We start from the raw sequence: 23,246 nt of genomic DNA on the forward strand, positions 1-23,246 counted from the left end.
TCTCATGAGAAACCTCTTCATTGGATATTTTCAAACACCAAAACGGGAACGACATGAAGTGTCAGGATTAGTGGGAAGTGCTCTGGGTATCAAATGGGAGGAAATGGAGCAGTTGTTGAAGGAAGATCAAGGTGCTGTCACTGGGTGGATGATTGGGTGGCTTGGAAGAGGATCAAAAAGTGGCCAGGTGTGGTGGCTCACATCTATAATCCTAGCATTCTGGGAGGCCAAGGAAGAAGATCACTTGAGTTCAGCAGACCAGGGTGAGCAAAAGCAAGACCCTGTCTATACTCAAAATAGAAAAAATTAGCTGGGCATGGTGGCATGCACCTGTAGTCCCAGCTACTTGGGAGGCTGAGGCAGGAGCATCACTTGAGTCCAGGAGTTTGAGGTTGCAGTGAGCTATGATGATGCCACTGCAATCTAGCTGGGGTGACAGAGTGAGACTCTGTCTCAGAAAAAAAAAAATGTGTCCCAACACACCTCTGGGGCCTAACCAGCAATCTGTGCTTAAGAGTTTTTTTTTAGAACTTTACGTTAAATTTCTAGAAGCAAAATCTCATTTACCTACTCTGCCAACGAGGCTTTCTCCTCATGATAAGAAGCCTCTAGATTCACCAGGAGGGAAAAGACTACCTAAAAACTTAGCACAAAGTTTTAAAAATACCCCAGGATCCATACCCAAAAGGGCAGATGTCAATCCCTGCTCCACAGTTGTGTCTCTTATAAATCCAGATGGACTTAAAAAACCATGCTATTGCAGAGGTGTTGCCCACAAATACACTTTTGTTAGTGTCACCTGGTGAGAGTGCAGGAGTGGTACTGAAAGGCCTTTCAAAGCAATAGAAGATTCTCAAGCCAGAGACATTTAAGGAAACCAAGCCACTTATATGTATGTATTTTATCGCAAAGTGGCCTTTTGAAAAAAGTCATTTATTTGTTTTCAGTTTTACTTTCTTTTTTTTTTTTGACTGCTAAGAATTTGGAAGTTAACTTTTATTAGAAATCTATTTTATAAGCTTTTATTGAAAAACATTTAGATTTACTTCCTAATTTTTTTTCAGAATATTACAGGGGTACAGTTTTCCTTTCTTTAAATTTAATAAAAATATTCTTAATGATTTTTTTAGTATCTCTTAAGGGCTACAAACGTATTCACGAAACTTAAAACAGGTTACATCATGTGAGGGTGAGTGTTGGTGGGATTGGAGGTTGTGGTCAAAGGGTACTTGAAGGAGTATTTGTAATGCTTTAATTTTTTTTTACAAGGAGCAAGTATTTGACTATACCTTGGGAAATCAAAACATTAACGTCTTAAGGTTAAAAAATCATAGAATACACTAATGTACACTCCTTATATAAGAAAAAAGGTAAAAAGCACAAAAGTACAAGATTCTTAAAATTAAAACAATGAAAGTTCTCTTCTTTTGACTAAGTCCTACTCTCCTTTCTGTTACCCGGGAAACCACTTTATTGTTAACCTGTTTTATTTCATATCTTTTAGAAATATATATGTTTGTATATCTGAAAGTATTAATATATTATTCTTTGACTTGCTTTCTAAAAAAAATCACTCCACTTTAGCTCCTATGGATCAGCATTTATCATTTTCTACCCCAAATCTTATCAAATGTCTGTGGTCAACTCCCTTGCCCATTTCCTCAAGGGTCACTTGAAATCTTTATCACTTTCCTCAAGCATGGTCAGGCGATCCTTTAGCCTCAGCCTCTCAAAGCTCCAGGATTATAGGTGTAATCCACTGCACCTGGCCTCCCACTGTCATTTCTACCTTGGTTATCAGTGAGCTCTTGTGCCTCAACTGAATACTAAGCAAGGGTTTGATATCTGATCTCCCCCCAAGATGTGTGTCCTGGGTTTTTGCTGTTATTTTGCTTTTTAAATTTTATTTCATGGGGGTTACTCATAACTTTTTAAAGTTTGAGTATATCCATCCCTATTCCCGACACATGACAGGTAACACATTTTTTTTCATTAGAATGTTTTGTAATAAATCCAGTACAAAACATATGTAATGAACATCTTGCATATGCATAGTAATGAAACAAACATAGGTATACTCAACTTGAGGCACTGAAGGGATATCTATGTACTCCTTCCCTAGTCCCTTTCCCTGTTCTTTTGCGTCCTACCCTTCCTACTCTCTACAGATCACCAATATTCTGATTCCTTGTTTTGTTTTTCATTCCTTCACTTTTCTATATAGTATTTTGCCACATAAGTATGTTTCTCTAAGCAACATTAGTTTTACTTGGTTTGACCTCTATAAAAATGTTGTTATACTTCTTTCTTACACTGGACAATATGCTTCTGAAATTCAGCCATATATGCTTGCACTTGATAGCTCTAGTTCATTCATTTTCATTTGTATATATTTTTCCATTGTATTAATCTTCTACACATCATTTCCTTCACATTTCAAAGGTGATTATGTGTGCAAAGCCCTTAGCACAGTTCCTAGCACAAAATCAGCACTCAAAAAATTTTGTTATATTGTTGAATGACACTGAGAGCCAACGAATGTAACAACTTACACTTGGTTCTGGCTGGATCCCTACCCTTCACCCCAATACTGGGAATACAGCTGGTTCTTCCACCCCAACTGAATTACAGCGATAAAATTTCACCTGGGTGACCAACTGGCCTTACAAAGTATCTAAGACTACATTTCCCAGAGAGCATTGCGGTACATTCTTCAGCCCAATTTCAGTTTCCTTTCTCCCTCGGCTAACTTCCGGGTTACGTAGGCGGGGCCAAAAGAGTCATCCAATAAGCGCCTCCGCGGGCTGAGAGGGCGGGATAACTGCCCAATGAGCGTCACGGCAGAGGCGCCAATGAGCGCGAAGGTTGCTGGGCGGAGTCACTAGGCCGCGCCAGGCGTGTTGGGTGGAGACCAGCTTTTTCGCTGCTGCTTTCTCCCGGCTTCACTCACCTGCCCATGTCGCCTGTAAACCCGGCTTCATGTCTCTGGTGGCACTGTACTGGGAACCTCCAGGCCCATGGCCACTGGCCAGAGGGAGCCCTCTGCAACCCACTCTTCTGTCTCGAGCTGCGGGACAGACGACGAGGGCGTGCGCTGCACCTGCGAAGATGCTTCTCTGTGAAAAAGGTGCGTGTGGAGCGCGGGGTTAGGGGCCGGCGTCCAGGGTGCCGGGGCCCAGGTGGGAGGCGGGCCCGTGTCTGAAGAATACACTTGGACGCCCAAAGGGATGCGGTACCAGACTCGAGGGATTCTGGCTTCACACCTGTGAAGTGCACTGAGCAGGAGGTCATTGATAATAATAGTGATAATTTCTGAGTTCCTGCTGTGTGCCCGGGGTGGTGCAAGCCTGGGGTATCGTGAATGGGAGTACCCAGGCAGACGTGGTCTTGTGCTTCTCGGAGCTAAAGTCTTGCTGGAAAAACAAACATGAAACAAATAATGAGTTGATGAGTTATGAGGAAGAGAAGTACAGGTTCTCCCTAATTTGTGCATTCTATTGAGGGCTGTCATGATCCCCGTTGTGCACCTGTAACTCAGGCCACTGAGGGGGGAATGACCCGTACAGGTTCACAAAATATTTTTTGTGCAGCCGGTACCACGCTGGCTCCACTCTTAGGGGGTGGGGGCGTTGCCAGCACAAGTATGTGTTGCAGAAAGAGAAAACGTGAGTCTTGAGTGTTCTTCTTTTATTCATTCCTTCAACAAAAATTATTGAGAGCTTTTTTTGTGTCAGGCCCTTACTTTGGGCTGGTTAGTAGGAATTCAATGATAGGAATACATACATGATGAACAAGACAGACGTAGTGTCAGAGGTACTGAAACTCACAGCCAAGTTGGGAAAGACAGGCAGGAAACAAATAATAACCCGTGAAATACATAATTACAGTTTTGTGTTGAGCGCTGAGAAATACTGCATGCCATTAGAGTTTATTATTTAGATAGTGATGTTTATGCTGAGAACAAAAGGGATTGTATAGTGGGGAAAACCAAAGTTTTGAATGAAGGCTTGCACTGTTTGTAGGTTCTTGGAGACTAAGCGTAATGATGCAGAACGTGGACTTTTTGGAGCCAGACTCTGTCAAACTGAGTTTTGCCCCCTACTAGCTGTGTACAATTGTGTAAAATTCTGTGCCTCAGTTTTCTGATCTTTAAATGGGAGTGATAATAGTGCCCATTTTGTAGGTGGTTGTGAAGATTAAATGGTATTTAACAGTAGTAGAGCACTTAGAGTAGTCTCTGGCATGCAGTAGGTGTCAGCAGTGGCTGATTAAGTAAATAAAAAAATACGTAAGTATTAAAGGGTTAGAGGCAGTCCCAGGTGAAGTTTGTGAACGTAAATGGATTACACTCAGCTGTTTCTTCTCCAGCTTTCAGTTGGATTGACCACATCTGTAGCACTGTTGGATTAGAAATAATTTTTCTCATATTAACTGCTGTTTGCTAAGAGAATCTGAAGTGCCATCAAAATTGTCAGAGAGAAATAAAATTCTTTTAAGTAGCACGTTAGGGTTAGATTCATTTGATTGTTGGTAATATTTTTCACAAACTTACTTAAAATATTAATTAGGTATAAATAGTTGAGATGCAAATCAAAGTACAGAGGAACAGCATAACTAGCTCATGCCTTTCATTGACTCTCGGTTGGCTAGTTTCTATAATTTTAAGTCTTCTCTGACTCAGTTTCTGATGCCCTTTGGGTCTACAAACATCTAAACACAGTAGGGGAAGGTTGGGTTTGGAACTGCAAGGTTACATAAAGCAGTAGGCCCCAACCTGAACTGCACATCAGCATAGCCTGTGGAGATTTTTAATAAAAAAAATACAGATGTTCAGGACCTATTCTAGACTCATGAATCACAATCTTCTGGAATAAGTCCTGGATTTTAAGGCCACAGGTGTTTGGCATCTGGGATGCATCTCATGAAAGTTTTTTTGTACTGGATTTTCCCTCAAAAAATGTGCAAGGAGATTGTGAGAAGTTAAATTATCTTTCAGGTTCTGTGATATTGTGATCTGCATGTTCACTATAATGTATTAAGCCCCTAAATATTGTCCAAAGATCACAATATTAAATAAGAATCCCTGGTGTGAATCATGGGCAAATTACCCTCCTTTGTCTGCCTCAGTCTCTTCATTTTAAAAATGAGGGTAGCCCGGGTGTGGTGGTTCATGCTTGTAATCCTAGCACTCTGGGAGGCCGAGGTGGGAGGATGGTTTGAGGTGAGGAATTTGAGAATAGCCTGAGCAAGAGTGAGACCCCGTCTCTCCTGAAAATAGAAAAAATCAGCAGCACCTGTAGTCCCAGCTACTCAGGAGGCTGAGGCAGGAGGATCGCTTGAGCCCAGGAGTTTGAGGTTTCAGTGAACTATGATGACGCCACTACACTCTAGCTGGGGCAACAGATTGAGATTCTGACTCAAAAAAGAAGCAGGGGTGGATAATAAGGGTAACTTACCTTTTGGGTGTGAGGATTAAATGAGATAATTGACTCAAAGCTGTTGGTGTCTGGCACAAAGTGAAGGCGCTAGTAAATTATTATTGGTAGTTTTGATTTCCCTCCAGTCTGCGTATTATTTGGTTGAATTTGCTGAGTATGTAGTAGCTGTGGGTCAGGCTGGCCCTAAGTGAATTACAGCCATAAAATCCCTACAATAACACTTAAAAAGCCAATTAGCCTTCCAGGGCACCTAGAGTTCTGTTACCTATGTTTAAATTTGCTTTCTCCTTCTAGGGATAATGAGAATATTACCTGTCTCAGAGGGTTATTGTGAACATTAAATGTGGAGTGCTTCTAACAGTGCTTGGCATACGGTAGGTGTTCAAAATTGATAGTTACTGTCATCATTACCACCCCCATTGTCATCAAATCATCACCACCACCATGGACTTGTACTATTAGTTAGAACTTTTCTGATTGGATATATTAGGTTTTTGCTTACTTATTACCGTGGTAGCTAACTCTCCCGTGCTCTCTCCTTATCATACCCATCATGCTATGCCCCTAAGTCAGTTTTCTACTCTTCTTTTTACCTGTGACCCAACTCTCCCACCAAACCCTCACTGTGTCCTCAGAAATTAGCACTCCTAAATCCACAGGTGCCTCTATTTCCTCAGCCTCTCCTTAACCATTCTCTCCCTCCCTTTGCCTTAACTCTTACCATTCCCTAGGGACATCCTTTTCTCGAAGCCCCCTCAAGTGGTGCCTCCCTTCTTTTATAGCCTGCATATCTCAGGATGAGGGGCTTTGAGATTTGTGTACTCCCTGCTGGTTTTTTTTCTTTCTTTTTTTTATTTCAGCATATTATGGGGGTACAAAAGTTTAGGTTATGTATATTGCCTTTGCCCCCCATCCCTCCTGAATCAGAGCTTCAAGCGTGCCCATCCCCTAGATGGTGCGCATCGCACTCATTATGTATGTATACACCCATCCCCTCCCCCGAAACATCTGCCCGACACTCGATTAATGTTATTCCTAAATGTGCACTTAGGTGATGATCAGTGAAACCAATTTGATGGTGAGTACATGTGGTGCTTATTTTTCCATTCTTGGGATACTTCACTTAGTAGAATGGGTTCCAGCTCTCTCCAGGACTCCCTGCTGTTTGTTTGCCATCCCATTTCTTTGGGTTCCATCATACTCAGCTGGACCACTCTGCTGCTGCTGTTCACCTTCTCCTGATTATTCACCTAATTTATTGAAGACTTCGGTGCCTGGCCCTCAGACTTCCTCTCTACCTCAATTCTTGACATCATCCTAGGTGACCTCAGTGTCCATTCGAAGAAGGCAGCCTACACACAGCCACTCACTTTCTTGAATGCCTTGTTTGCAGTGATTATCTCTTCTCATCAGATTCTGTCACCTCTTCCTGCCACGATGCCCTGTATTTCCTTCCCGATGCTTCACTGCCTCACAGATGACCAGTGCAACACTCTCCAACCTGATCTCATCTTTCCTTCCGTGGTCTCCAGGGCCCCGCCTGCCCTGTCCTACTTCCCCAGCTCACTTCATACCACTGTCCCCTCTCCTGGGCCATCCTTTCATTTCCTCACAGGTGCTGTGTCCTTTCCTTGGGTGGTGGTGGGGGCAGGGCTTTGAACATGCTGTTCCCTCTGCCTGGAATGCATCCTCCCACCCTGCCTTGCCTAATTAGTTCCACATCATCTCTCAGATTAAGGCGTTGCTTAACATTCTTTACTGAGTTCCTGCTCACTTCATGGCAGCACCACTTTAGACACTGTGGACACAGAAGTGAACAAAACAGAAAAACTGGAGCTGTTGAGGAGCATTGATTCCAGTGGGGGCAACGGGAAAGAAAGAAGCTAAATATCTGGCATGTCAGATGGCGGTAGACGCTGGGAAGAGTTGTCATTTGAGGTGGGGTGGCAAGGGAAGGCCTCACTGAGGAGGCCAGTGTAGAGGAAAGACTTGCAGAGGTGAGGGAGTGAGCCCTGAGCCCTGTGGGTTTCCAGGAAAACAGTCTCCCAGGCAGAGGGAACAGAGAGGAGAAAGGCGCTCCAGGAGCAAGGCCAGGGCAGGTGATGGGGAAGAGCAGGAGGTGGAATCTGGGAGTCAGTGGGGGCAGATGTTGCAGACCATGCACGGTAGGCCCTTGTGAGGACCTGGCTTTTACTCTAAGCAAGGTGGGCACCATTGGAGGATTTTGAACTAAAGAGTGAGGTGACCTGCCTTGGGTTTGACCAGGGTCACTTCAGCTTCTCTGCTGAGAGTAGACTGGAGGGGGCAAGGACAGAAGCAGGGAGGTCAGTTAGTCAGCTGTGGGAGTGTCCCACATGAGAGAGGCTGGTGCTTGGATCAGGACAGTAGTGGTGCACGTGCTGAGAATCCATCAGATTCTGCATGTGTTGTGAAGGTCGAGGTGCTAGAACATTGTGACAGCGGATGTGAGGTGAGACTCTGGGGCCAAAGTGACTCCAAGGTTTTTGGCTTAGCTGGGATGGGGCTCCCTCCAACAGGCTTCTCTAACACCCATAGACAAGATCTAGCCCCTGTTGAATGTTCTCATGACACCTTGTGCTTTTCCTTGGGGTTATTGGCCTGGTTGTAATTCAGAAATTCGTGGTTTAATGTTTGTCTCTCCCATTGAGATAAACTGGATACCCAGCAGGGACCATGCCTACCTTTGGGCCATGTGCACAAGTAAACATTTGTCAGCTGGCCAAAATGACTACAAACTGAATATAAATGTTCAAGGTGATATTTCCTGATGATGTCTTAAAATTCTGGTTTTCTATGTTACTGGTTTTGAATGGTCTGTGTGTTCTTGAAACTAGACTAAGGCTTATAAAGTCGACATTTCATTGTGAAAATTATAGAACTTAATCTCATTTCTCGACTGAATCAAACAGTGTTCCTTGTTGACATGGAAGGAGGTCATGGGGTCACCTCTTGGCAAAGGCAGCTTTGTCCTGAGGGCTTCAGCCCTGGGCCTTTGCAGCACACTGACTGCGTCTTCCTGGCTATGCCTCAGAGAGCGAGGTTGAGATTTTGATCTGCAGTGTTTTCAAGGCAGGTGCTGCTTTTCATCCCCTGGGAAGATATGCCATTTTCGAGCTAAAATTCAGTTGAAAGAAGACATAAATGGGAGGTATCCTTTGTGCATACGTTAGAAAACTTGATATTATTAAGATTTCTGTTCTTCCCAAATTGATCTCTAGAGTCAATGCAGTCCTACTGAAAATCCTATTTCTTTTATTAAAGAAATTAATGAGTTGATTCTAAAATGTGTATGGAAATGCAAAGGATCTGGAACAGCCAGATCCTTCCTTCAAAAGAAGAGCACAGTTGGCGAACTTATTCTGCTTATTTTTTATACTACTTAATTTTAAGACTTGCTATAAAGCCACAGTAATGTAAACATTGTGATCTTTACATAAAGATACATAAATAGATCAATGAAACAGTCCAGAAATAGACCTATATACTATCATTTGATTGTTGCACAGAGAAGGTAAGTCAATTCAGTGGGGGAAGGAAAGTCTTTTAAACTAAATTTTGGATGAACTGGATGTTCAGGTGGGGAAAAAGTGGACCTTGACCCCTATCTCATGGCATACAAACCAATTAATTAGTAATGGATCATAAACCTACACATAAAAGCTAGAATCATAAAGCTTCTATAGGAAAACATAGACTATCTTTGCAACCTTGGAGTGGGCAAATATTTCATAGGTAGAACACAAAAAGCACTAACTATAAATGAAAAATAGAAAATGAACAGGTAAACCATCAAATATTTACAGTACATGTTCTTAAATGTTTTATTTTTTTCCTGAAGTACTTTAGCATTATTAGGTCTACAGCATCTTGCCATTATATTCCATATTAACAGGTTTTTTGTTAAGTTAGATACAGACCATTGATCCAAGGGAACTTTCTGAGATTGGATTCCCCTGCTCATGTCACCCTCCTGTGACTGTGATCCCTTTTCCTATTACGCTTTGCCCAATATTTAGTGACTGCTTACAACAGTCATCGATTTTAGATCATATTAATCCTTGTAAAATAAATAGATGTTAGATGAAGCCAAAAGGCAACACCCATAGTCGGCTGTGGGAGGGAATTGTAGCCTGTGATTCTTCCTAGTTATTGAGACACAGTTTTGCAGCTGATTGTACGCTTAAATTCTGGCAGGTCCACTTAAGAAACTGACAGGCCTCATAGGAAGGGAAATAAATCCAAGGTCTGTTTAGGTCCAGAGTCTCTTACCCCTTAAGACTTTGCTGCCTGCCTTCCATTTTATAAACCAAGAATAAAACCAATAGGAAATAAAAACTAAAAATGAAACTAAAAGGTGTAAAAGAAAAACAGGAAAATTAAAATTGGAGGTGGTGCAAATTGTAAAGACCACAGCAGTATATAGTTAAAATTTGGTATATGAAATTTTGTTGCTAAAAACAGTTGATTTTTGCAATCCTGAAAACATCTAGTGATGCATTTCAGTTAATGACTGCATATACCATTATGGTTCTATGAGATTATCAGAGAGTTGAAAAATTCCTGTCGACTGTTGGCATTGTAGCCATCGTAATGTCCTAGTGCAAGGCATGGCTGTGCTTGTGGCAGTGCTGGTGTAAGCAAATCTGTACTGTCAGTAGTGTAAAAGTATGGCACATACAATTATGTACTGTACATAATACTTGATAATAATAATGTGTTACTTGTTTATGTACTTACTATACTTTTTATTGTTAGAGTGCACTCCTTCTACTTATAAAGAAAAAGAGTGAATTTTAAAACAACCTTAGGTTCTTAGGACATATTCCAGAAGAAGGCATTGTTCTCATGGGAGATGACAGCTCTAAGCATGTTAGTCTCCCTGAAGGCCTTCCAGTGGGACAAGATGTGCAGCTGGAGACAGTGATATTGATGATCTGGACCGTGTGTAGGCCTAGGCTAATGTGTGTGTTTGTGTCTTAGTTTTTAACAAAAAAATTTAATAAGAACAAAAAATTTAACTATATAAAGAGCTTATAGAATAAGGATATAAAGAAAGAAAATATTTTTATACCGGCTGTGTAGTGTCTGTTTTAAGCTAAGTGTTATTACCAAACAGTCAAAAAGTTAAATTAAAAGTTTATAAAGTAAAAAAGTTACAGTAAGCTAAGATTAATTTATTATTGAACAAAGGAAAAAAATTTAATAAATGTAGTATAGCCTGGGTGCACAGTGTTTTTGCAGTTTACAGTAATTTACAGTAAGGTCCTAGGGCTTCACATTTTTACTCACTACTCATTCCCTGACTCAGAGCAACTTCCAGTCCCGCAAGTTCCATTCATGGTCAGTGCCCTATACAGGTGTGCCACTTTTTGCCTTTTATACCATGTTTTTATTGTACCTTTTTTAGTTTATACACATAAATACTTTGTTGCAGTTGCCTACAGTATTCAGTACAGTATATGCTGTACAGGTTTGAGGCCTAGGAGCAGTAGGCTATGCCATGTAGCCTAGGTGTGTAGTAGGCTATACCATTCTAGGTTTTTGTAAGTATACTTTGTGATGTCCACACAATGGTGAAATTGCCTAACAATGCATTTTGCAGAATGTATCCCTATTGTTAAGTGGCACATAATAGTATGTACACAAACATACATATGCATACCATTTGAGCAATGCAAGAGTTATGAGGGGGAAAAAACAAGTGTGTGTGGGAAATCTAAATGCAGGTGGGTAAGTGGGTTTGAAAAGCAATAGCCTTAAGTTCCCACATTAATAGAATTAAGTTCCACAGCTGAGGTAAGTACCTTGACCTCTGTAAAGCACTGCCGTCCTTGTAGGGTTGTTATGTGGGTTATATGTGCTCGCATTCATCAGGTATTTGGAATAATGCCTGGCATATAGTCAATGCCTGTGTTACCTGGCTCCCGCCGTGTGGCTTAAAGTAGTAGGTGAGGCGCCAGGCTTGATTTTTACAGGCTGGGAGAGCAGGGAGGCCCCTCCCATTCCCTGAAGCCTCAGGTGAGGAAACACCTGTTGGAGGTGGATGTCACACCTTTCAGGTGAAGGACCCATTGTTGCTGTTGACACTCATGCAGATAGGACAGACAGTAATGTTTCTGGAATGAGTAAGTGGTTGGCCCAGATCAGTGTTTCCCACGGGAGGAATGTGAGATGACGTCAGGTGGTACACAGGCAGACATTTTTCATGTTAATAGACAGGTATTTATAACAGTGTTGCGTTAAAAGAAAATATTAGGTAGCACATCAGACCTGAGTACTAAAAAAGTGAGTGGCTTTTAAAGACATACTAAATGGAACAGGTGTGTGAATGTCATGGAAATTGAAAGCAGTAGTAGTTTGAAAGAAGACTTGGAAAACCTTTGGGGCCTTTCCAAATCTGAGATTTTTGATTCTTTGAATCTGGGCTTTCCATATGAAATCAGAATATAAAAACAGAAGGGATATTCTCTGGGTCTTGTGAGCAGAGGACTGTAGTAGAAATCGACAGGCAGAACTCGATGCTCAGTGTCATAGATGGTGCAGCAATAACTGCTATTTACATTTAGGTGTCTGCTCTGGGTAATCGTGTGTGTGTGTGTGCGCACTCAAATGTGTGTGTCTTCTAACAAAATGGGAACATCCTTTGCATGTAATTGTGTAGCCTGCTTTGTTCACCTGATACTCTAACTCCATGTTCAGTGTTCTTGTAGAGAAATGGGTGTGCCAGTGTTGATTTCCTTAGGATGGTCCTAGTGGTGGGATTGTTTGGTCACCATGTATGCATATTATTTCAGGCTTTTTATACCTGTTGCCACAGTGCCTTGCAGCATGACTGTGCCCACTTACGGTTCTAGTGGTTTGAGTACCCTCTTCCTCATCCCTCTCCACAGCCAAGTTCGATTAAACAATAGTTTTGTTTCCAATTTGATAGCAATATTGCTCTATTTTTGCTTTCATTTTGCATTTTTTCAATTATTGATAAGACTGAACTTTTTGTGTCTTTGTTGATCAGTTGTGTTTCTTCTTGTGTGAATTGCCTCCAATTAGTCTTTTGCCTGTTTTTTTAATCTGGGATTTTAGGGTTCTTATTAATTTATAAGAGTTCTTTACGTTGTAAGGATGTCAGTACTTTGTAATATATTACAGATATTTTTCCTAGTTTGATACTTTCCTGTTATGTTCACTTATAATATTCAAACTTACTGTCTTTTTTGTTGTTGTTGTTGTGAAGGCAGAACTATATTTGATTTATTCTATGACTCACATGTTCTTTTTTTTTTTTTTTTGCAGAGATGTGGTCTGCCAGTGTTGTCCAGACTGGTCTCGAACTCCTGCCCTCAAGTTATCCTCCTCCTGCCTTAGCCTTCCAAAGCACTGGGATAACAAGCATGGTCTCATTTAACTTTTTTGAAATCAGATGTGACTCATTCTTTGTGTCCTGCAGCCACTGTCAGTCGTGTTAGAGTTGTCTTTACCTGTGCTTGAGGATGTGGTGGTTATTCCAGGTGGCATGGCTGGGCAGCTGTGACTGCAGCCCATGGATGCTGTGGTTCACAAACCATTTAGGGACCATTTGAAGAAGGAGCACAAATCCTGATTGTTGTTTGAAAACCATCTATTGATAACTTCTGAGGAGATCAAGTAAGAATCAGTCTTAAAACTTACAAAGGGGCCAGGTGTGGTGGCTCACACCTGTAATCCTAGCTCTTTGGGAGGCCAAGGATCACTTGAGGCCAGAAGTTCTAGAGCAGCCTGGGCAATGTAGTGAGACTCTGTCTCTACAAAAGTAAAAAAAATTAGCTGAGTGTGGTGGCATGTGCCTGTAGTCCCAGCTACTCAGGAGGCTGAGGCAGGAGGATCACTTGAACCCAGGAGTTTGAGGCTGTGGGCTGCGGTGAGCTATGATTGTGCCACTGCACTCTAGCTTGGGCTGTAAAACAAGACCCTGTCTCAAAAAAACAAACAGACAAACAAAAAAAACACCTTAAAGTGAGGGTCAGGACTTGGAAGAAAATCTAAGAGAGGATGGTGGAGCTCTGTTAAAAATGCCACATTGCCAAGGAGCCTGATGGCAGTAGAGTCAATGTGTAAAAACTCACAAACATCCTAGAATTGAAGACTTAACCAACTTATTCCACTCATCTTTTCCTTTTTATGTGTGTGCCAGAGAGATATGATGACCATGTGTTTAAGCCTGAAAGAACTTTTTCAATAACCACAAAATTAAAATTCTAGGTGATAAGAAAATTAATTTAATTGGCAGGGTTTTTTCTTTCTTGGTGGTTTATCTTACTATTGTTACTATCTTCAAGTTGATGAAATGTATCATATGGTTAGTGTAGAAAATTTAGAAAATATAGATGAATAAAAAATACCAGAAATCTGAGAGATAATTTTTATTAATTTGATATCAATCCCCTGATAAATCTCTGTATGATAGACACACACATATGTGTTTATGCATATGCACACTACATGTGTTTTTGCCATCTAGTTTATATTTTAAATGACTGGTTAGTATTTTGTAATATGGATACACTGTAATTTGTTGAGTTAATATATAATGGCTGTAAATCCTGAAACTTGATGCTCATCTTCCTTCAGAACTCTTCTCAGTGGGGCCCAACAGTGCCCTCTTTCTTACTCTTCCCAACAGTGTGTCATCAGTCTTTTTCTCTTTGCCACTCTGATAGGCCAAACAGTAAGATCCTTTCTCCTTAGGGACATGGAAACCTCTTGCAGTGATCTGGCTTTGAGGAATGGAAAAAGACAAATGTTAGAAGCATTAGGAAGTGGGAATTGATGGGAATTAGTGATTGGATATATTTATGTCATGTCCCAGGCATCTCACCACCTCTTTGTCCTCCTGTACTTGACTGACCACGGACGGTGTGCTCTGGAGGACATTCCCAGACACCTGCCAGTCCCAGGGTACCTGAGCCTGCTTCTGCCTCCACCCTCCTTTCCAGGTTCTCACTGATCTCCAGCCCTCAGGCCTCCTTTGTGCTACTGGAGGGCTCACATCTGTGCCCACCCAGGGTGTTTCTCTCTGCTACTCTGCCTGTCTGCAATGCTTTTTGGACAGCTGACTTTCTCCATTCTCCAGGGCCCAGCACGACCATCCCCTCTGCAGAGACGCCTTCCCCTTTTCACCCTCATCCTCTGTATTAGTCATACCCTTCATTCCTCATAATCTTTTGTCTCCTTTCTCTTCTTGTTCACCACTCTATCCCCAGTGCCTAGCACTTAGCAGACACTCAAAGGTTGCTTGACTAAATCAGTCATATTGAATAGTGTTGAATAATCCAGAGCTGAGAGGAACAGAAACTGTTCTTTGTTGTCCAAGGGAGCAGCAGTAAGTCCAACAAGTTACGGCTTCCAAAAGGAGGCAACTTGATCTGCTTTCGACAAAGTTGCTCAGCAGTGGAGCGAGTGCCTTCCTTGGAGGAGTAGTCAGGCAGTGACTTGATACCATTGAAACGATTCTTGCAGTAGATGTTGGGGTTGGCTAGATGATTTCTAAGGCCCTTTCCAACCCTTAAAACTGTGGGATGAGTATTCTCATTTGTGCAGTTCCTAGTTTACCGTTCTTGTTTCAACTGCAGCCCTGGCTTTTACCACTAGGTGGCACTAGATGATTCCTTTGAAATCAGTGTTTCTAAAACTGCTATCCACAGTGAGAAAATATATTTTTCATTGCACTTACACCCTCAAAAGACACTTGAAACTAAAGTTTCATGAAAGTTTTACTGTTACTGTGTGTAATGCATGTTATTTTCTATTTCATTCTATCCTATTTCATTTTTTCTTAAATGCAGGTTTGCAAACTAATTAATTTTATGATATTAAGGAGTCACAACTCACTGTTTAGAAACCACTAGTTTGGGTAACTGAACCAGTTTACTGTTATAAAACTCTGTGAGTATGCTATTTTCCTTGGAAAGACTGGGCTAGCAAATCCTGCCCACTAGTGAATATTTTACATGTGTCTGTTGAGTTGCTACACAGAGTAGCTGAACATATGTGCTTTCTTATGGGTGTCTGTGGATGAGAGACACTGTGGGAGACATGTTTGTACATAATTCAGCACATACTGTAGTCAAGGCAGAAGTAAGCCTTGTCTGTTGATGTAAGGAAAAGCTGTATTATCTGCTTCGAGGAGTTCAGAATCTAGCATGGAAATACAAAGACAAATACCTTAATTTTCAGTTCACTTATCAAGCAATATGGAAATAGGGTTATTATTCAGGGTATCAGTTAGGATGTGTTAGGCTGCAAGTAACAGAAGCCCAACTCAGGTTTGCTTAAAGGATGAAAACACTTCTTATTTTACAAAATATACGTTGAGCTGTAGAGCAGTCTTCAGGCCCACAGCAGCCGAGCATGGCCTTAGGGATCCAGGTTCTTTTCATGACTTCTCAGTTGTCCTGAAGCTGGTTCTTCTGATGGCTGCAAGAAGGCTTCCAGTGCTAATCAGGGCTTCAGCTCCCAGGCTTGAAACACTAAGCTTTGACTCCTTGGTGCAGACTGGGGTAGAGAGAATTTAGGCTACCACAGCACTTTCCAAGTTGTACTTGCTTTGTTCATTTTTTCCTGGTTTTCCCCACTATGACCTCCCTAAGGGCGAAATGACTGGCACCTAATACAGAGTCAGGAGAAATACTTAGGTTTAGTGATGTTTGCCAGATATTTCTGAGTCTCCATTCCTTTGGCCTCAGAGCTTTTTGTTTAGTAGTATCTGACTAGCTCTTGCCATTTCCTGGGAAAGGAGTTAACAATATGAGGAAAGAGAGATGAAAAACGTCCACTGCAGAAAATGTGAATATAAAGATAAATAGTTGGACTAGTCTGTACATTTGTAGTGAGGCACTACGTGTGCATTTGTTGGCCTTTTGAGGTGGATGATTTTCCTCTGGTTCCTGGGAATTTGGCTGCGGAACCTTGGCCTGAACCTGCTGATCTCTCCTCACCTGCCTCCTTTTCCATCCCTTGCAGGTTTGCAGTAAGGCTACTGGCATGACCCTTCCACCCAGCACTTTGTGAGACTGACTAAAGAGAGGAAGGCCCCGGAAATTAACAGAGGCAAGTGACCATCTCCCTCCCCAACTTCTTTTCATCAGCCTGGAGGCCGGAGGTTGTAGAGATTCTTACAAGGGAGTTCCAGCCTGCATCTTTGCCGATAGTATAGGAAAGTGCTTACTTCCCAACATCCTCACCAACACGGTGTATCATGAAACTTTTTGCTCTTTGTTAATCTGATAAATGAAAAATGGCATCTTACTGTAATTTTGTTTTATGCTCCTCTTATATTTATAGTTGAGGTTAATCATCATTTTCATATGTTTAAAATCCATTTATGCATCTTTTACTGTGAACTGTTCATATCAGGAATTACTTTTTTCTAATTTTAAAAAATATAAATCTTTATTTTCCTCACACCTGTTACACTGATTAAAATAAATATGGTGAAACTGCTTTATAAAACTGGTGTGAGGAGGAACATCTCTTACAGTACTATATTAGACTTAGACTGTTGCGGTAGAGGAAGAAAGGACTCTGTTTTGCCTGCAGCTCATCTAGATGTGTGGACTAATTCTGTGGATTTAATTGGGTTCTTCCCTGTGGGAGACTTTCTGAAGGCATTTGTCTGTTTCAAGCTGAGCATACTTGAGTTTTCACCCCTCTAGTCTGTCTTTCTGAATCTTCCCTAAGGATGGAGATTATAAGTTTCCTGCCGAGCTTCACACCTTGAGGGTTGTATGTCTAGAGGACTTGAGTTTTCTACAACTTTCATGTCCTTCAGTGTAGGCTGGAGAGAAAGTGCTTTCAGATCTGGTAATTCTCAAATAAAGGAGGTCTCTGAGATGCTAACAACAGTAGGCCTAGGCTCAGATTTGGCCCTCAAGATTCTTCAACAGATTTATTTTCCTTTCCTGACTCACAGTATGAATGGGGTTGGCCATTTATCCCTCTTAAAGCTTGCAGCAATAGGCATCTTGTTCAGGAACATCTCTGGAGTATGGCTACTGGGTGCAGTTTCAAACACCTGCTCCTCATAAGCTACAAAGAGCAAAGAAGTCTCCCTTTGGGTGTGTGTGTACTGTCTGGAACACCTGAATGGAAGCAGCCTGAAGTAGTTAAATTCCTGGTTCTTCCATCCCAGAAAACAGTTTAGAGTATGCAGGAATGCTAGGAATTCAGCTCCTCTCTGTCTTAGCAGTGTAGAGCCTGAGAGGGAATAGATGCGGAATTACTTTTTGTTGCCATGTGATAGTGCTAGCAACACTACTAGGCTCTGCCAGTAATTTTAATCAAGGAAGTCAAAGGATTTGAGATACGTGCTTGACTTCTTCTCAGCCAGATGGAGAAATTGATGAAATGACCATAATTCTTGTGTGTGCAGGGAACCCTGGCTCTAAAGATGGATCCTGTACGTGGGTTCTGTAAGAAATGCAAAGAAGTTCTAAAGCGGTGGTTCCTGAGAACAAGGACGCATTGTTTTGCTTTGTACTCTCTCCCGTGTTCTGGACGCAGGTTTCGTACCAAATGCTGCAGAGTCAGAAACACCCCTCCCTTCTCCCACTCCTGCTGGCAGCGTGTCAGCTAGCCTGCCTTCTTCCTCTCCTGGATTGCAGCCCAATAGGAGAGTGCCTCCCAAACACTCTCCTATTGTGTCTGGTGAGGATTTTTTCCCCCTGATATCCAATTCATCACAGATATCATCTTTGCAAAATACAATAAAAATGATTTACTAGAAAAATAAAATGAAAAAGACATGCAAAATGCAACTCCAAATTATTCATTAGTAAGCAGATTGAATAGACATATAATTCCTCTCTCAGATTGCAGTAAAAGTTTCTAATTGTTCTTCTTAAATTTTGTTCTTAATATAATCATGTCCTATTAACAGTTGCCTACACACTTTGAGCAGGAGAGCTTTAGAATGCAGACAGTTTGTCGTCTTTTTTTTTTTTAATTCCATCTCCTTTTCTCCAACCCTCTGCCCCAAAGCTTAACAAGTCATTTTATTAGGCAACCGTTTGTGTATGCCCTAAACCTCTTATTTTGCATAGAGATGATGACCCATTCAGTGTGGAGATGAAAAGGATAAAAAATGTGGCTTCCTTTGCTTTAACATTCATCTGTCCAGTTGCCTTATGCAAAATATTATTTTCCATGTGACCTCCCAATTTTAAGTTTTACCGCAGTCCCAAGTAGCTTTCACTATAGCCATGAAAGGGACATTTTCAAGAGAGACATTTGGGTCAGATATTTTGAAACAAAACACTTGGCCTTTTATGCAAAAAACTATAGAACAATTTTTAAGGTAGTTAATTCCTCCACTTAATAGATTATACTTACTTTAATTCAAATGGCTTTTTACAGAAAAGGATTTGAAAATTGCTGTTTTTCCCGTAAAATCTACAGATGAACCTCTGACACTGAGGAAGGGAATGATTTTTCTGTTTTGATCTTCCGGTAATGTGGGCTTTGCAGGGGTAATGTCTGTCCTTATTGGGTGATAGATTGTTTCTCTGTCCCTGTCTCAGGACATTATATTTTGCTCAAGTCTGTGGTGTTGTCAGATTATAAAGGCATTTCTATGAAAGACAGAATGTCATTGTCAAATTCTCAACCTTGGTGCTGGGATGGATACCGCCTTATAGAAATTAAAGGTAAGTCAGTATTCCCCTCTTCCCTCCCCAATTGTTTAGATTTAATTTTTTGAAGATGTTCGCTTGGTTGAAAATTTTAAAAATATATATTAAAGGCATGCAGTGACAGCCTGTCTCCCAGCCCTGCCCCCACCTGCTTAGACACCCCCATGACCACCATCAGTCCCATATTTGGTCTCACCAGGGCCCTAGGGATGAATATTTTAGGTTGTTTCTAATTGTTGTTACAAATGGAATTATTATAAAAATTTTTGCATGTATTTCCCTCTGTATGTGTGCAAATATAATATATCAGGATGAAAAATTCCACCAGTAGAATTCCTGGGACAAAGAGCATTTGTGATCTTGATGATAAAGATTTTGTTGGCACAGTGGCATCTTGCATAAAATTTGGAGATTGACAAGGCTAGGTAGTGTTAATATGAAAGTCCTTTTGTAGTCATTATCTGATTTGGTCCCTTAACTGCCCTGCTAGGGTATGGATGCTGATATAATTACACCACTCACAGGGAAGGAGACTTGGGTCTCGGTGGTGGCAGAACCAGGACTAAAGTGCTAGTCTTTGGCTTGGTTTTTACTGCATATCTTTTCCCTACAAAGTCCTCACTGATTGCATTTTCTTTTTTGTAGGTTTGTACAGATTTTGCTTGATTCTTCATATCAGGTCGGTCATGTGGCATAATGGTATGTATATTTCCCCAGATTTCTTGCAGACATAAACCAAGTCCTGCATATCTACTTTGTCCTTAATCAGCTCACCTAATAAGAAGGTCTTTGGTCATCAGATCTCCCAACCTTTCTCTTACTGAAGTGAGAAGTCAGCGGCCTCAACATGGTCTTGGCATTTGTTTCTCTCTGCATTCTTCTTTCATGATATGACCACTAACACTTATGAAGTGCTTTTACATACAAGATGTTCTGAGTTAATATGAGAGCCCTGTGAAGGGGGGTTTACACAGTTGGGGGAAATGGTACTTAAAGTACTATGAGAGGTTATGTCTTTTTTTTTTTTTTTTTTTTTAAAAAGATGGAATGCGTATTAGAGGGTGTAATGTTACACAATGTATATTTCTGATACATTTCCAGTTGTATTGCCCTGCACTTGTATCCATGAGCAAATGTAAAACAACTTTCTATATGATGTCCTTAGGTCTCCAATCTTAAATCCTTTTTTAAAGAATTTGATTTAGTTGCCAACATTTCAAAAATAGATTTCTCCTGAAAATCTTGATTTCCAGCTTTCATTGGAAAAATCAGAATACATGGCAACATTAGACCCTGATTCCTGCACAGCGATAACTGAGGGATGGCCCTCCTGGAGCTGAGTCATGCATTCTCCGGTTCTGTCCCCACTGCTCTGTTGTCTTACCTGTGCCTTGCTTCTCTCATTTCTGTGACCTGTTTGACCCCTGCAGTCAATTTTTGCCCTCAACTTTTAATTATGAATGTTTCTAACAACACTTTTCTCATTTCTGAGCCTTTCAAATCATGGGTAAGTCTTCCATTGTTTTCCATTTGTGTCTAACTTAGAAGATCAAGGGAGATATTATTAATTCAGCTCAGAGAGGATGGCCTTCACAAATGTTCAACATGGATTACACGGTAAACATCAGGCAACTAGATAAGCCCCCTTTCATGTACAACCATAGTGCATTACTCATCCTCTTAGTGACTGGAGTCCCAATAAAGTTTCCACAGAAAATATCTTCCCTACCCTTTGTTTCCGTCATACAAATTACAAGTAGTACCTATTCAAGTGTTGACATTTGCTGGACTACAGTCATGTGTCTCTTAACAACAGGGATACATTCTGAGGCAATTTCATGGTTGTGTGACCATCACAAAGTGCACTTACACAACCCTAGATGGTAGAGCCTGCTGCACACCTAGGCTACAGGGTAGAACCTATTGCTCCTAGGCTACAAACCTGTGTAGCTTGTTACTCCACTAAATGCTATAGGCAATTGTAACCCAATGGCAAGCATCTGTGTATCTAAGTGTATCTAAACATAAAAAAGGTCCAGTAAAAATATGGTATGAAAGATAAAAAATGGTACACCTGTATAGGACACTTAACTGTAAATGGACCTTGCAAGACTGGAGGTTGCTCTAGGTGAGTGAGTGAGTGAGTGAGAAAGGCCTAGGACATTATTGTCCACTACTATACTACTATGGGCTTCCTAAACACTATACACTTAGGCTACACTAAATTTATTTTTTAAAATTTCCCCTTTTCAGTAATAAATTAACCTTAGCTTACTGTAACTTTTTTACTTTATAAACTTTTAAGTTTTTAACTTGACTGTTTTTTTTTTTTTTTTTTGGAGACCAGAGTCTCGCCCTGTTACCCAGGCTAGAGGGCCGTGGTGTCAGCCCAGCTCACAGCAACCTCAAACTCCTGGGCTCAAGTGATCCTCCTGCCTCAGCCTCCTAAGTAGCTGGGATTATAGGTGCACACAACCATTTTTTTTTAAATAGACAGGATCTCACTCTGTCACCCGGGCTGGAGTACAGGGGCACTATCATAGCTCACTCCTAGGCTCAAGTGATCCTCCTGCCTCAGCCTCTTGAGTAGCTGGCGCTACAGGTGTGTGCTATTAATACCATGCCTGACTAATTAAAAAAAAAATATATATATATATATATATATATATTTTTAGGAGATGGAGTCTGGCTATGTTGCCCAGGCTGGTCTTGAACTGATCTCAAGTGATCCTCCCACCTTGTCCTCCCAAAGTGGTGGAATTACAGACGTGACCCACCAGGCCTGGCCATAGATGGTTGATTGGTTGATGTTGCTTCCTTCCTTCCCTTTAATTGGGAGCCTTCCTCAGACTCTGTCTTTCATCTTGATGAATAGATGTGAAGGTAGCTGTCCATATCAGTCTTTTATTTTGATGTGAATGAATGCAGGAACCTGTCTTTGCTTTCAGATACCACACCTGGGAGTATGGATTCCCCTTTCTGTGTCTCCACACATTTCGGGTATTTGTAGCTTTGTTCACTTGTTTCACTGGTGTATTCTTTTGCTCAAAAAGCATCAGATGAGAGATGATGGATCTAGTGAATTTTGACCAAAGACCCTGCCACTTTGGAGCAAGCTTGGGAATGTGTCTGTGTGTAATATGTTCTCTGCAGCTGTCCCTAAACTGGCTTAACTCCCACCCACCACCCTCACCTTGTAAACGATAAACATTTAACTTAATTCAATAATTTTCAAACAAACACAAAATCAGCCTCCTCACAATGTATATTGATTGCTCACATACCTTAAATTATCTCCTAATCAGTAGTTTAAAATGTAGGACCACATAGATGATAATAATTTCAATAATCCTAAAGCAATGATAGCAAATTCTCAGGTTTTGCTTACTATATTCCATGCCCTCCCTGTTCTATAAGGTTTACATATATGAGCGTATTTAATTATCACCACAATCTGCAGGGTAGGTACTAGTACTATTCTGATTTTACAGGTAAGGGGATTGAGGCACAGAGAGTTAAGTTAAGCAGCTTGTCCACAGCCTCACAGCTCTTAAGTGTCAACCTAGGATTCAAATCCAGGCAACGAAATGATGGAGTATGCTCACAAACACCTTCTACCCCGACTGAAGATTGTGTAGTCTGATCTTTGGGGTCATAATCCTTACTCCTCCACTAAAAGAATAATATTGGTTCTTGACTGGCAATGTTGTCATATGAACTCTAGGAATCACTTTACATATTGTTAAAGTGATGAATTTTTGATACCTTGTATATGACAAAGTAATAATGTATATGCTACAACAGTATATATTATGTCTTGACTTTTTGCATATATATGTATTATGTTTTTCTTAACTAGCTTTTTAATTCAAAAAGTAATACCACATATAGAATACAAAAGTAAAACAATACAAATGGGTAGACAAGGAAAAGTCAATCTCTCTCCTACCCTAGACCTCAGCCTTTTAACCTGGGAAGCAATGCTGGCATATTCCAGAATTATTCTATATACATATAAAGAGAGAGAGATTTTTTTTTTCCTTAAAGACAGATGGGAGCATACTATGCATATTGTTCTATACTTTGCTTTTCGAGAGATTACCTTAGAGGTCATTTTATGTCTATA

The 23,246-nt window shown here is 40.9% G+C and overlaps 1 long non-coding RNA gene across 1 annotated transcript; it reads left to right on the forward strand.

Annotated features, from left to right (window-relative positions):
- Positions 1–2,900: 2,900 nt before the first annotated feature.
- Positions 2,901–16,739, forward strand: LOC123632499. Its single transcript, XR_006733376.1, has 3 exons — positions 2,901–3,127; positions 5,733–5,812; positions 16,455–16,739. It is a non-coding gene; the product is annotated as an uncharacterized LOC123632499 (long non-coding RNA).
- Positions 16,740–23,246: the final 6,507 nt, after the last annotated feature.

The sequence above is a fragment of the Lemur catta genome, chromosome 2, assembly GCF_020740605.2.
Source record: "Lemur catta isolate mLemCat1 chromosome 2, mLemCat1.pri, whole genome shotgun sequence".
Classification (NCBI taxonomy): Eukaryota; Metazoa; Chordata; class Mammalia; order Primates; family Lemuridae; genus Lemur; species Lemur catta.